The following is an 11,682-nucleotide window of genomic DNA, read 5'->3' on the forward strand; positions in this document are numbered from 1 at the left end:
ATCCATAATGGTCTAAACATGCTCGGGTTCATAAAAACTTAAAATTTTAACTCGAGGTGAAAAATGACCATTTTACCCCTATTATGAAAATTGTTGAAACTTCTAGTTTTCTTCGTGTTTTCATCAGCACACATCATTTATACTGTCTTATGCCTATTTAGGCCTTAAAATATCATAAAACTTTCTTATGGAAGCTTATTAGAGAAAATGACAAAACTACCCCTAGCCCATATTATTACATCTATACTTAGTTACAAGCTTATAGAAGTTGAGGTATCACAGTAGGAAACTATTTCCTATGAATTTTCCAAATTAAAATACTATCCTTAATTTTAAGAATTTCTTTTAAAGTAGGAAACAATTTTCTATTTTTTATGAGTCACCCAAAATTAAAATTCTATCTTTAATTTTAGGAATTGCTTTTAAAGTAGGAAACAATTTCCTATTTTTATGAATCACCCAAAATTAAAATAGATGGTATTTAAGTCTCTTAAAACTCCATAAATCATGAGTCAAACTCATGAAAAAGTTGCTGAAAATTTCCTGCAAGTATGTTTAACAATTAAACACAAAATTCAAGAAGAATTAAGCCACCAAAACCGATCATAGTTGTCCAAAATTTTCTACATTGAATCTTTATTGTTTTGGAACTCGAAAGCATGATTTTTATGAACCTTTTTCATACTAAATCAAGTCTGGCTAAAACATGCAGTAATTTAATTTAATAAAATTAATTTTTAACAATTAAAAACTACTCATAACACTTACCTAATGTTAGTAAAAAAAAAATTAGCACAATAATCCCCAAAACACCTCAAAACTATTCAATTTTAACTTAGCTTCACAAGCCTTTTAATCTATTCATGAATTCTTCGACTAAACATGATTTTAAACCTTTTTCAAACATGTTTTAATGAATTAATTACATGCTGTCCAGATTTGAATTAAAACAGAAAAACAAATTTTAAAGAAAGCCTTTAAAATTGATATGCACCAAATCAACACACAAATCAATCCTATTGATTATCACCAAGAATCAAGCATGCTTATTATATGAAAACATCAAACAAAGGCTCTAATACCATTGCTGGATTTGACCTCATGCTCAAACATGAAAATAATCAAAAAATTATAATTATAATTCAGCGGAATAATAAATTAGTATTAAATCAGAGAAATAGTCGAATCTTACAGGATCCATGTTTGCGTTTTTCATATAACTTTCAAATTAATTATGAACACACATAAGTTTAGGGGTTACATACTTTGCTCTAGATATCGTAATTAAAAGCCAATTAAATCAAAATCTTTGCTTCTTCACCTTTAGGATTTATCAAATCTTCAGCCACCCAAGTATTTAGCCTCTAACAGTAATCCACACAGTGACTGAGTAAGACCTTTTCAAAGGTAGGATTTTTACTTGTATTAGCAAGTTTTGTTTCTAAAACAAAAGAACCAAAAATTCTTGCTGAATCTTATTTTTGTCAAACAAAGAAAACTATTTTTCTTTTCTTATTTTATAAAACGGCAAAGAAATGGTTTGAGGCTTAGAGTTTTTTTAGTTTGCTAGTATAACATATTTATATAGCCAAACTAAGTTATAACTCTAAATACAACAGTTGTATTTTAATTTAATTAAGTTTTTAAGAACTCAAATAATTTCTCACTTTATTTTGATCTCTTTTAATTAAGTCCAACTTAATTAATTATTCTTATTTTATCCTAATCATGTCACTTAATGTGTGTGACCCATTAGGCTTCTAACATGTTGGCAATAAATATAAATCATAATCAAATATTAATTTGATAATTAATTTATATTTATAGATCATGAGCGGCATGTAGCAATACATCATGACCACCAAAATGTTAGAGGGTCAATTAAAGAATTTTACAAAGCCCTCTAGTGATAAGCCTCATAATGCAATACGGTCTTTTCATCAAATATCCCGAATATGTCATTAAGCATGGCTCGGTGTCTACTTATGACATTCCATATTAGTTCTCATAATTCATGACTAACTTTATGAATTTAGAAAACTAACTTTTCTCAAATTCATCATGCTTTGGCCAAAAACTTTATACAAGTTAATCAAGAATTGAGAACAAGTGAGATACATCCCTTCATATCACTTGGGGTGATGAATCCTCTCTTGACCACTCATTCACCTTCGCATGCTTCATGGCATACCCAAAAAACTCTGTTTAGGCATCTAGTCGCCTTCAGACCCGTAGGGGTGAAATCAAAGTATGTCATTCCCCATACAAGATGACCTGGTGTCTCAATTCCAAGGACTACTTGCACAACTATCACATGAGAACATTTTCCATAGACACTTGAGTGAAATAGAAAATAGAGTTTTCATAGCGGGTCATGTTCAGTGAACTTGTTCTTTAACAAGCACCTACATGTTATCCTCAAGTATCCCATATACTTTAATCTATGAGATTGATTGCTTACTTCCCAAGTAAGGAGGCTTAACATGTACCAGTCTTTGAGCATTGTCAATGCCCAGTATTGACAATACAATTTTAGGAATATGGCTTTGATGCATAGTGATCTCATAATTATAACAACTTTAAAATTCTCTTACAAGGTCTTTATGTTCCATGGGCTTCATCTAATTAGTACTTAATAACTCCTTATTATTGCACTAACATGAAGAAAAACCTCTATCACATGTAGTTATGTGATTAAGTATGCATTAAATAAAAGTATATATTTCTTGATCAATCCAATTAGCTCAAAGGTATACACCAACAATGTTAACACTAACAAAGTACCATTTATTGGCAAACGAATCAAGAATATGTATGTTATCTTCCTTGATGAGATTAAGTCTAGTGAATCTTGTTTTATTGCCAATGATGTATGTGATAGTTTGTTGTGGCATAGAAGACTAGGACATGCTAGTATGCACACTATTTCAAAGTTTTTGAGAAAAGACTTAGTCATTGGACTTCCAAAGATATCATTTGAAAATGACATGGTTTATGATGCATGTCAATTTGGGAAATAAGTTAGAAGTTCATTTAAATCTAAGAAAGTCATATCAACTTCTAGGCTACTTGAATTATTACATGATGACTTGCTTAGAGCAATCACTGTTGTAAGTCTAGGAGACAAGTCATATGGTTTTGTTATTGTAGATGATTACTCTAGATATACACGGGTATATTTTCTTGCTCATAAAATGATGCATTGCCAATTTTTGTTAAACATTGTAAAAGAGTTCAAAATGAAAAACACATTACTATTGTTAGTGTTAGGAGTGACCATGTTGGTGAATTTAAAAGTGACAATTTTGAAATATTTTGTAATGAAAATCGTTTTGATCACAATTCTCTGCTTCTAGAACTCCACAACAAAATGGAGTTGTTGAAAGAAAAAATAAGACTTTCAAAGAAATGGCAAGAACAATGCTTTGTGAAAATAACTTGCCAAAGTATTTTTAAGATGAAGCTGTGAACACTGCAACTTATATTCTAAACAGAGTCTCCATTATAGTCATGATTTCTAAAACCCCGTATGAGCTTTACAAAGGAAGGAAACAAAATATTTCTCATTTGAGGAGTTATGGATGCAAATGTTTTGATTTAAAAAATGGAAAACACACCTTAGGAAAGTTTAATGCTAAGAGTGATGAGGAAATTCTCTTTGGCTATGCATTGAACTCTAAAGCATATGGAGTGTTTAACAAAAGAACTCGAGTTATACATGAGTCAATTCACATTGTTTTTGATGAAACTAATGCTACACAAAGAAAGGTAGCGTTTGATGATGATGATGATGATGATGATGCAGATGAAATTGAGAAGAAAATGGAGAAGATGAGCTTTGATGACAAAGAAGATCATGGAGATAGCTCAACGGAGAAAGATGATGAAAAACCAACATTAAAAGACTTGCAAAGAACTGAAAAATAGCACAACGATCTTCCTATAAGTTAGAGATTTGTAAGAAATCATCCTCAAGAACTAATCATTGATGATCACTCTGGAAGTGTCAAAACTAGAAGAAGATTAAGAAAAGGTTGTGAATATCTTGCATTCATATCACAGGTGGGACCAAAGAACTTTGAGGAAGTTGAAAAGGAAAAGAGTTGGATGATATCCATGCAAGAAGAGTTAGGCCAATTTGAAAGGAACAAGGTTTGGACCTTGGTTCCAAGGCCAACCAACCAGTCAATTGTTGGTACAAAATGGGTATTCAAAAACAAGATGGATATGTTGGGAAATCTGGTAAGAAACAACGCAAGGCTAATTGCTCAAAGGTATTAACAAGAAGAAGGTCTTGATTATGATGAAACCTTTGCCTCAATAGCTAGATTAGAAGTTATTAGACTTTTACTTGCCTATACATACTTTATTAACTTTAAATTGTTTTAAATGGATGTTAAAAGTGCATTTCTTAATGGCTTTATACAATAAGAGGTATATGTTGAACAACCCCCTAGTTTTGAAGTTTTTGATAAAATTTATCATGTATATAAATTGCATAAGGCCCTATATGGATTGAAACAAGCTCATAGAGCTTAGTATGAAAGACTTTCTAAGTTTTAATTGGAAAAGAATATTCTAGGGGGAATGTAGATAATACTCTGTTCATAAAGAAAATTGAGACTGATTTGATTGTAGTTCAAAATTTTGTTGCTGATATAGTATTTGGTACTACTAATGAAAGGTTGTGTGAGAATTTTGCTAAGGAAATGCAAAGAGAATTTGAAATGAGCATGATGGGAGAGCTAAAGCTCTTCCTTGGTCTACAAATCAAGCAATGTAAGAATGGAATATTCATCAACCAAAAAAAGTATACCAAATAAATGCTGAAGAAATTTGGTGTGATAAATATGAAATCAATTGGAACTTCTATGAGCCCCTCCACAAAGCTTGACAAAGATGATAAAGGTAAAGTTGTGAATCAAAAGCTCTATAGAGGTATGATTGGTTCATTCCTTTATCTAACTGTAAGCAGACCTAATATCTTATTTAGTGTTTACCTATGCGCAAGATTCTAATCATGTCCCAAGGAATCACATTTGACTACAATAAAAAGGATTTTTATATATCTCTTGGATACTCAAAGCTTAGGCCTATTGTATCCAAAAGGTTCATCTTTGAATCATTTTTACTATTCCAATGCTGATTTTTCTGGTAGCAAAACTGATCGAAAAAGCACTAGTGGTACTTGTCAATTCCTTGGAAACATAATTGTGTCTTGGTCTTGCAAGAAATAAAATTATGTTGCTTTGTTAACTATTAAAATTGAGTATATATCACTAAATAGTTGTTCTGTATAAATACTATGGATTAGGCAACAACTAAATGATTTTGGAATGGCCATGCATAAACTTCCCATATATTGTGATAATATGAGTGCCATAAATATCTCCAAAAATCCTGTTCAACGCTTTAGAACAAAGTACATAGAAATTAGACATCATTTCATCAGGGATCATGTGCTTAAGGGAGATATTGAAATTGATTTTGAAGATACCTTACATCAATTGGTTGAGATTTTCACAAAACCATTGAGTGAAAAACAATTTTGTAGAATTAGGAGAGATTTATGAATGATTGATGTCAATGAAATTTAAATTATGTTGAATTGATCACATTTTTTATGATATACTTTATGAGAGTCATGTTCACTTCTTGATATAATTGATTAGAGAATGTTTTGATTAGTTAAAGGAATTTTAAAAAGGAAACAAGACTCACATTAATCAGTTAGAACCCCCTTTAGTTAATTAGAACATCTCTGTTTTAAGTTAGCTAAGCTAAGTCAGTGAACTCTTAATCAGTTAAAAGTGTCCCTAATTAGTTAATGAAAGTCAGAACTTTGGAAAGTTTTATGTCGGAGATATAGGAATTGGTTAAGAAGTAGGCTAATCGATCCCTTGCTAGTAAAAAGACTGTTTCAAATAATTAAAAAAAATGCTATACAGATGGTACGGGAAACCACCCACTTAAAACATGGGTAACCGATTAATAACCACTTCTTAAAAACATTCCAACTACTTGGAGAATCATTCCTTAGAAAATCAAAGACCTAATAGCTTCCAAAACGTTTTTCTCTCTCTTTGTGAAACCCGATAAACCTTAAGTAAAGAAATCTCATGGCAAAAACCTTTCTCACACATAAGGTTGTTGAAAAGGGGAAAAGGAAAAAAGAAGGTGATGATTCCCCATCTCTTCCTCTAAAAAAGAAGGGAAAAACCCAAGATTCCTTAACCGAGAAGAAGAAAGAAAGTAAAAAAAAGATTTTAGTGAAAGGGAAAAGAACTGTTGACACAAGAATCCTCACAAGAAAAGACACTAACGCCACTTCTCAATTTTGAAATAAGTTGCATGGTGAAAGGTTTAAGAAAATAGAGAATGCAACAATTTCATGTGGAAAGTTCTTTCATTGGCCTAGTTTTAATGAAGCACCAGTAGTAAAGAAAGACTTAGAAGGATATTTTGAAGCACTGAAACTGAGGAATCTAAGCATCTTTACAGATAGAGTTTTTAGCCCCACTTTAGTAAAAAAATTTTATTCAAGTATTGTTGTGGATAGAACTAAACTAGTTAATCAAGAAGAATATAAAAGAGATGGGTTGAATGTCTTCCTTAGTGGCAGAGAATTTCATATTAGTGGTAGAGACTTAGGAGAACTTTTAAAAGCAGAGTTTAAAGTAAGGGAATTCAAAATGCCTGAAAAGTATGATCCCATTCATATTTGGGAAATTGTGACTAAAAGAAAAGAAAATTTTCCCTTTAGAAGTTATGTTAGTGACATCAAAAGTGCTCAACTTAGAATCTTGCATTATTTTATTACAACCACACTTCATGGCAAGAGTAGTAGCTTTATCTACATTAGTGGCCAAGACTTATGGTTGATGGAAACTGTGTTCAATGGCATTCCACTGAATGTAGGAAGATACATGGTTGAGAGAATCAAAGTAACTTTATTTGGAGATAAGGTCAACTTGCCATATGGCAACATTATTTCAACTCTTCTAAAAAAGAAAGGGATCTTAAGTATAAGGTTCCAAGCTGACTTAACTAAAAATAAAGATCAGGGAATCATCTTAGGGAGTGTTTTGAAAATGGGTTACAAACTAGAGAGGAATAAATGTATTAAAACCCCAAAAGGCATAACACTTCCCTCTATTACTGAAACTCCTTTGACACCTTACTTTAGAGTCAGCCAACCTCCCCTCCAAGGAGAAATGATTTTTAATTTTCTCATGAGGATTGATGGGAAGTTAACTAAACAAGCTATGAAGATAACAAAGATTGAGGAGAAACTTCAGCAACTTAAAGCCCTTCTACATCAAGCTAAGGAAACCAAATCCCCTGCCTTTGAAGTTCTAGCCATTACTGTAAGTGTGTCTAATGAAAGAATTGCTACTGAGCAGTTTGATCCACACACATCTGAACATGAAGAAATTAGGAAAGAGCAAATAGACAATGAAAAGGAGCAAGATGTTACAATACCTCTCTAAACAAAACAAGGCCACGAAATTGGCCAAGGAAAGAAAAATGAAGAAGTTGAAAAGGATATTGAACAAGAAAGAGAAGTGGAGAAGGAAACTCAAGGTGAAGAAGAACACTCAACTGTTGGAAAAGGTGATGAAAACCCCCTTGAAGAATCTAAAGGCATCTTAGTTTCTAACTTTATTAGAAGCATTCTCAAAGAAGCTAAAGCTCAGCAAAACAAAAAGTAGAGATGGAACAGGAAGTTTTGTCAGCTCAACAAGGGAAAGAACAAGTTACCAGGGAAGCAAGTCTAGATAAAGGAAAAGTAGTTGATTCTAATCCAATTGTAAAGAAAACTGCTGGAATGGGTAAAAAAATATGGCCATTAAAACCAAAGTCTTTAAAAGAAAAAAATCTACCAGAATAACTGAGTCCACTGCCAAATCAGTTCTCAAATCAGCATCACCTTAAGTTATCTACTCTGGATTTTCCTCCTCTTGTGAACTTAAATCCCTTCATTCCATTCACGTTGAACCTCTTAATGTTCACCTAAAAACTAATGAATCCTTTTTAAATGAGTCATTTTCTGAATCTAATTATATGAGTTTTAACTTTAGGCTCATTTTTTGCATGAGGACAAAAAAGGGAGAAAAAGTACGAAGTAATTTGGTAAGGAAAGACAAACTCAGTCTTTAGGTTTTTTTTTTTTTGTGTTATGATTGAACAATCTTTCATGTTGTGTTATGAATAATGGTTGAAGCTTTTGTCTTTATGATGGAATTCTGTTAGTTATTTTCATGTTTTTATATGCATGTTTTTATGGTTGAAGCGCATATTCATAGGGAGCAATCCTCAAATCTACACATAATTATTTATAGACATTGCACTATTAATCTAGGAGTATTTTGTTATCATCAAAAAAGGGAAAGAATGTTGACTCCATATGTTTTTGATAATAACAAAACATTCTTTATTCATTAATGTCTAACTTCACTATTTAATTGTGCAGGATAAAGCTAATTCCCTCAATAAGATAAATTATTAAAAACTAGATCATATAATAGATAGGCTAGTCAGTTAAAGGGAAAAAAATGAAAAAAGTTAGTGAATACAGAGCTTTTGTAAGTGATTATCAAAAGGCCTTAATCAGTTAAAGAATGGTTAGGCTACAAGTTGAAGCAAAACAGGAAAATGTTAATCAGTTATTACTAGGCTTAACTGATTAAAAAGGTGATGGACAAAGAAAAACAGAGGTGTGTTAATTGGTTAAGGCATGGGGTTAATCAGTTAGAGCACAAGACTTGAATAATCTCTAAGCATCAAAATTCAAATTAAAAGTGAAGTGGACCATTGAATGGAGCCAAAATAAAAAAGTGCAAATTCAAAGAATTTTTAATTGATTAGAGCTTGTGTTAATCGGTTAAGGTTAAAGGAAGATAAGCTCCAGTTAGTTAAGAGGAGAGTTAACCAATTAAAGGAAGTCTACTGAAGTAGAAAAGCTAGAAGACAGAGATCTCTTAATCAATTAGAGTATCTTATAATCAATTAATGTAGAGTACATAACAACAAGACAATGCAAGGCAGAAAAGCTGTAATCGGTTGGAGTCTCTTGTAATTGGTTAATGCAGACTACATTGCAGTAAGACAGTATAAGGTAGAGAAGCTGTAATCAGTTAGAGTCTCTTACAATCAATTAACACAAAGTACACAATAGCAGGACAGTGCAAGATAGAGAAGTTGTAATCAGTTAGAGTTTCTTGTAACTAATTAGTCGAACTCTGCCTGCCCATTTAAATTTAAGTACTAAAGGACAAAATAACTGCTAGAATGGCATCAGAGTTAACTCCAATGGTTAAAAACTATCCCCAATAGAAAAATCTGACTCCCTAAGTATAAAAGGAAACTCCAACAATCCAAGCAAGGTGATGGAATGATAAGAAAGCCATTTTGAGTAAAAAGCTAAATATCGTACACCAAAAACACTTGTCCTTCATTCTAGTTCTAGAAAAAGTGTTTGAGCTTACTCGTAATCTTTTAAACTTATAAAGAGTCATAGTTGTACTTTTTTTTCTTGAGAAATTATATAGTGGGTAACACTATAAAGCTTATTGTAAGAGATTAGAGCTTAGGTTAAAAACTCACCTTGTAAAAGCTTGGTGGAAGCTGCTAATTCCACTAGTATAGTGAAGTTAAGTTGAAAATCCTTGATTGAGGAATCAAGATAGTCGATGTGGGTCAAGGGGACCAAACCACTATAAATACTATTGCATTGTCCACTTCTCTCTACCCTTCCTTACTATGTGTCTTTTAACTGCAATAAGCTTTAAATCTTTCTTCTTCCATCTAGTTCAAATTTTTATAATTTGAAAAGGGCTGACCTTAAAATTTTTAGTTCTATTCATCCCCTTTTAGCATTCCAATGGGACCAACAGAAGCTTCACATCGACATACCTTTTGTAGAAGCTTTAGAGCCAATGCCTACTTATGTGAAGTTTTTAAAAGACATTTTAACCAAAAACAAGAGATTCGATAAGTATAAGACAGTGGCACTGACTAAAGAACACAATGCAATCATTCAGAACAAGCTTCCTTCGAAACTTAAAGATCCTAGGAGCTTTACCATTCCATGCACTATTGGTGTGTTATTTTTTGCCAAGGTTTTGAGTGACTTGGGAGCCAATATTAACTTGATGCCATTGTCAAATTATAAAAAGCTAGGTTTGGAGAAAATTAAGCCCATTATTGTAACTTTACAACTTGCAGACTGAACCCTTACATATTCGAGAGGTATTGTTGAATATGTGCTAGTGAAAGTTGATAAGTTTATCTTTTCGACTGATTTTAATATGGAGTAGGATAGAAAAGTTCTAATCATCTTGGGGAGACCTTTCTTACACACTACTATAGCACTCATTAATGTGGAGTAAAGAAAGCACTCATTAATGTGGAGTGCAAGATCAAGAGGTAACTTTCAATATTTTTAAAGCTTCAAAGTTTCCTAATGATCATGATAAGTGTTTTGCAGTAAGTGTAGTTGATAGAGTCATAAGTGAAGTGTTTAAGGAAAACTACCCCAATGACCTTCTTGAAGTTTCCTTAATAACTAATTTTGAGAGACATGATGAAGATGTCATTGAATGTGTTAATTTGTTGGATGCCCTATCCTGTGTCATGAGGGTACAATTTAAGACATTGGATTTCTCATATTCTTCATCTTCACTAGTGAAGCCATCTATTGAAAAACCACCTACATTGAAGCTTAAACCTTTGCTAAATCACTTAAGGTATGCATATCTTGGTACCTCGTCTACTTTTCCTATGATTATTTCTTCTACTTTTACTAACATATAGGAAGATAAGCTTTTGAGAGTTCTAAGAAAGCACAAGAAGGCATTAACATGGACAATTGTAGACATAAAAGGGATTAGTCATTCAATATATATGCATAAGATTTTGTTGGAGGATGACCACAAAGCCATCATTGAGTAGCAGAGAAGACTTTATCCAATCATGAAGGGGGTGGCGAAGAAAGAGATCATTAAACGGTTAAATGTTGGTATCATTTATCCTATATCGGATAGTGCATGGGTAAGTTTGGTGCAATATGTTCTAAAGAAAGGTAGGATGATTATGCTAGAAAATGAGAATAATGAACTCATCCCCTAAAGGATAGTGACTGGATGACAAGTATGCATAGACTACTGAAAGCTTAATAAAGCCACAAAAAAAAAATCATTTTCCTTTGTCGTTATTAACTAGATGTTTGATAGGTTAGTCGGTAAGGAATTCGATTATTTCTTGGATGGGTATTGGGGATACAATCAGATTGCAATAGGTCCAATAAATCAAGAAAAGACTACCTTTACATGCCTTTATGGTACTTTCGCTTTCGAAAAGATGCCATTTGGACTATGCAATGCTCCAACCACTTTTGAAAGATACATGATTGCCATCTTCTCTGATATGGTGGAATAGATCTTAAAGGTTGTCACGACCTGGGACTCCCCTCGAGCCCGGTGACAACCGCAGCGGTGTCTCGGTAGACACTCATTGCCCAAAATGTCAACCCGAAACCCCGTTAAGGCTTTACTATCAGTTTCTTATTTCCCCTTATGAGCAGCCATTGTCAAATATCATGTTCTAAAAATTTAAACTGTTTCCAACTAAAAACAAATAAAATATTAATTTTCGTCTCACAGGGGCATTTTGGTCATTTTT

The sequence above is a fragment of the Theobroma cacao genome, chromosome 2 (assembly GCF_000208745.1).
Source record: "Theobroma cacao cultivar B97-61/B2 chromosome 2, Criollo_cocoa_genome_V2, whole genome shotgun sequence".
In the NCBI taxonomy this organism is placed as follows: domain Eukaryota; kingdom Viridiplantae; phylum Streptophyta; class Magnoliopsida; order Malvales; family Malvaceae; genus Theobroma; species Theobroma cacao.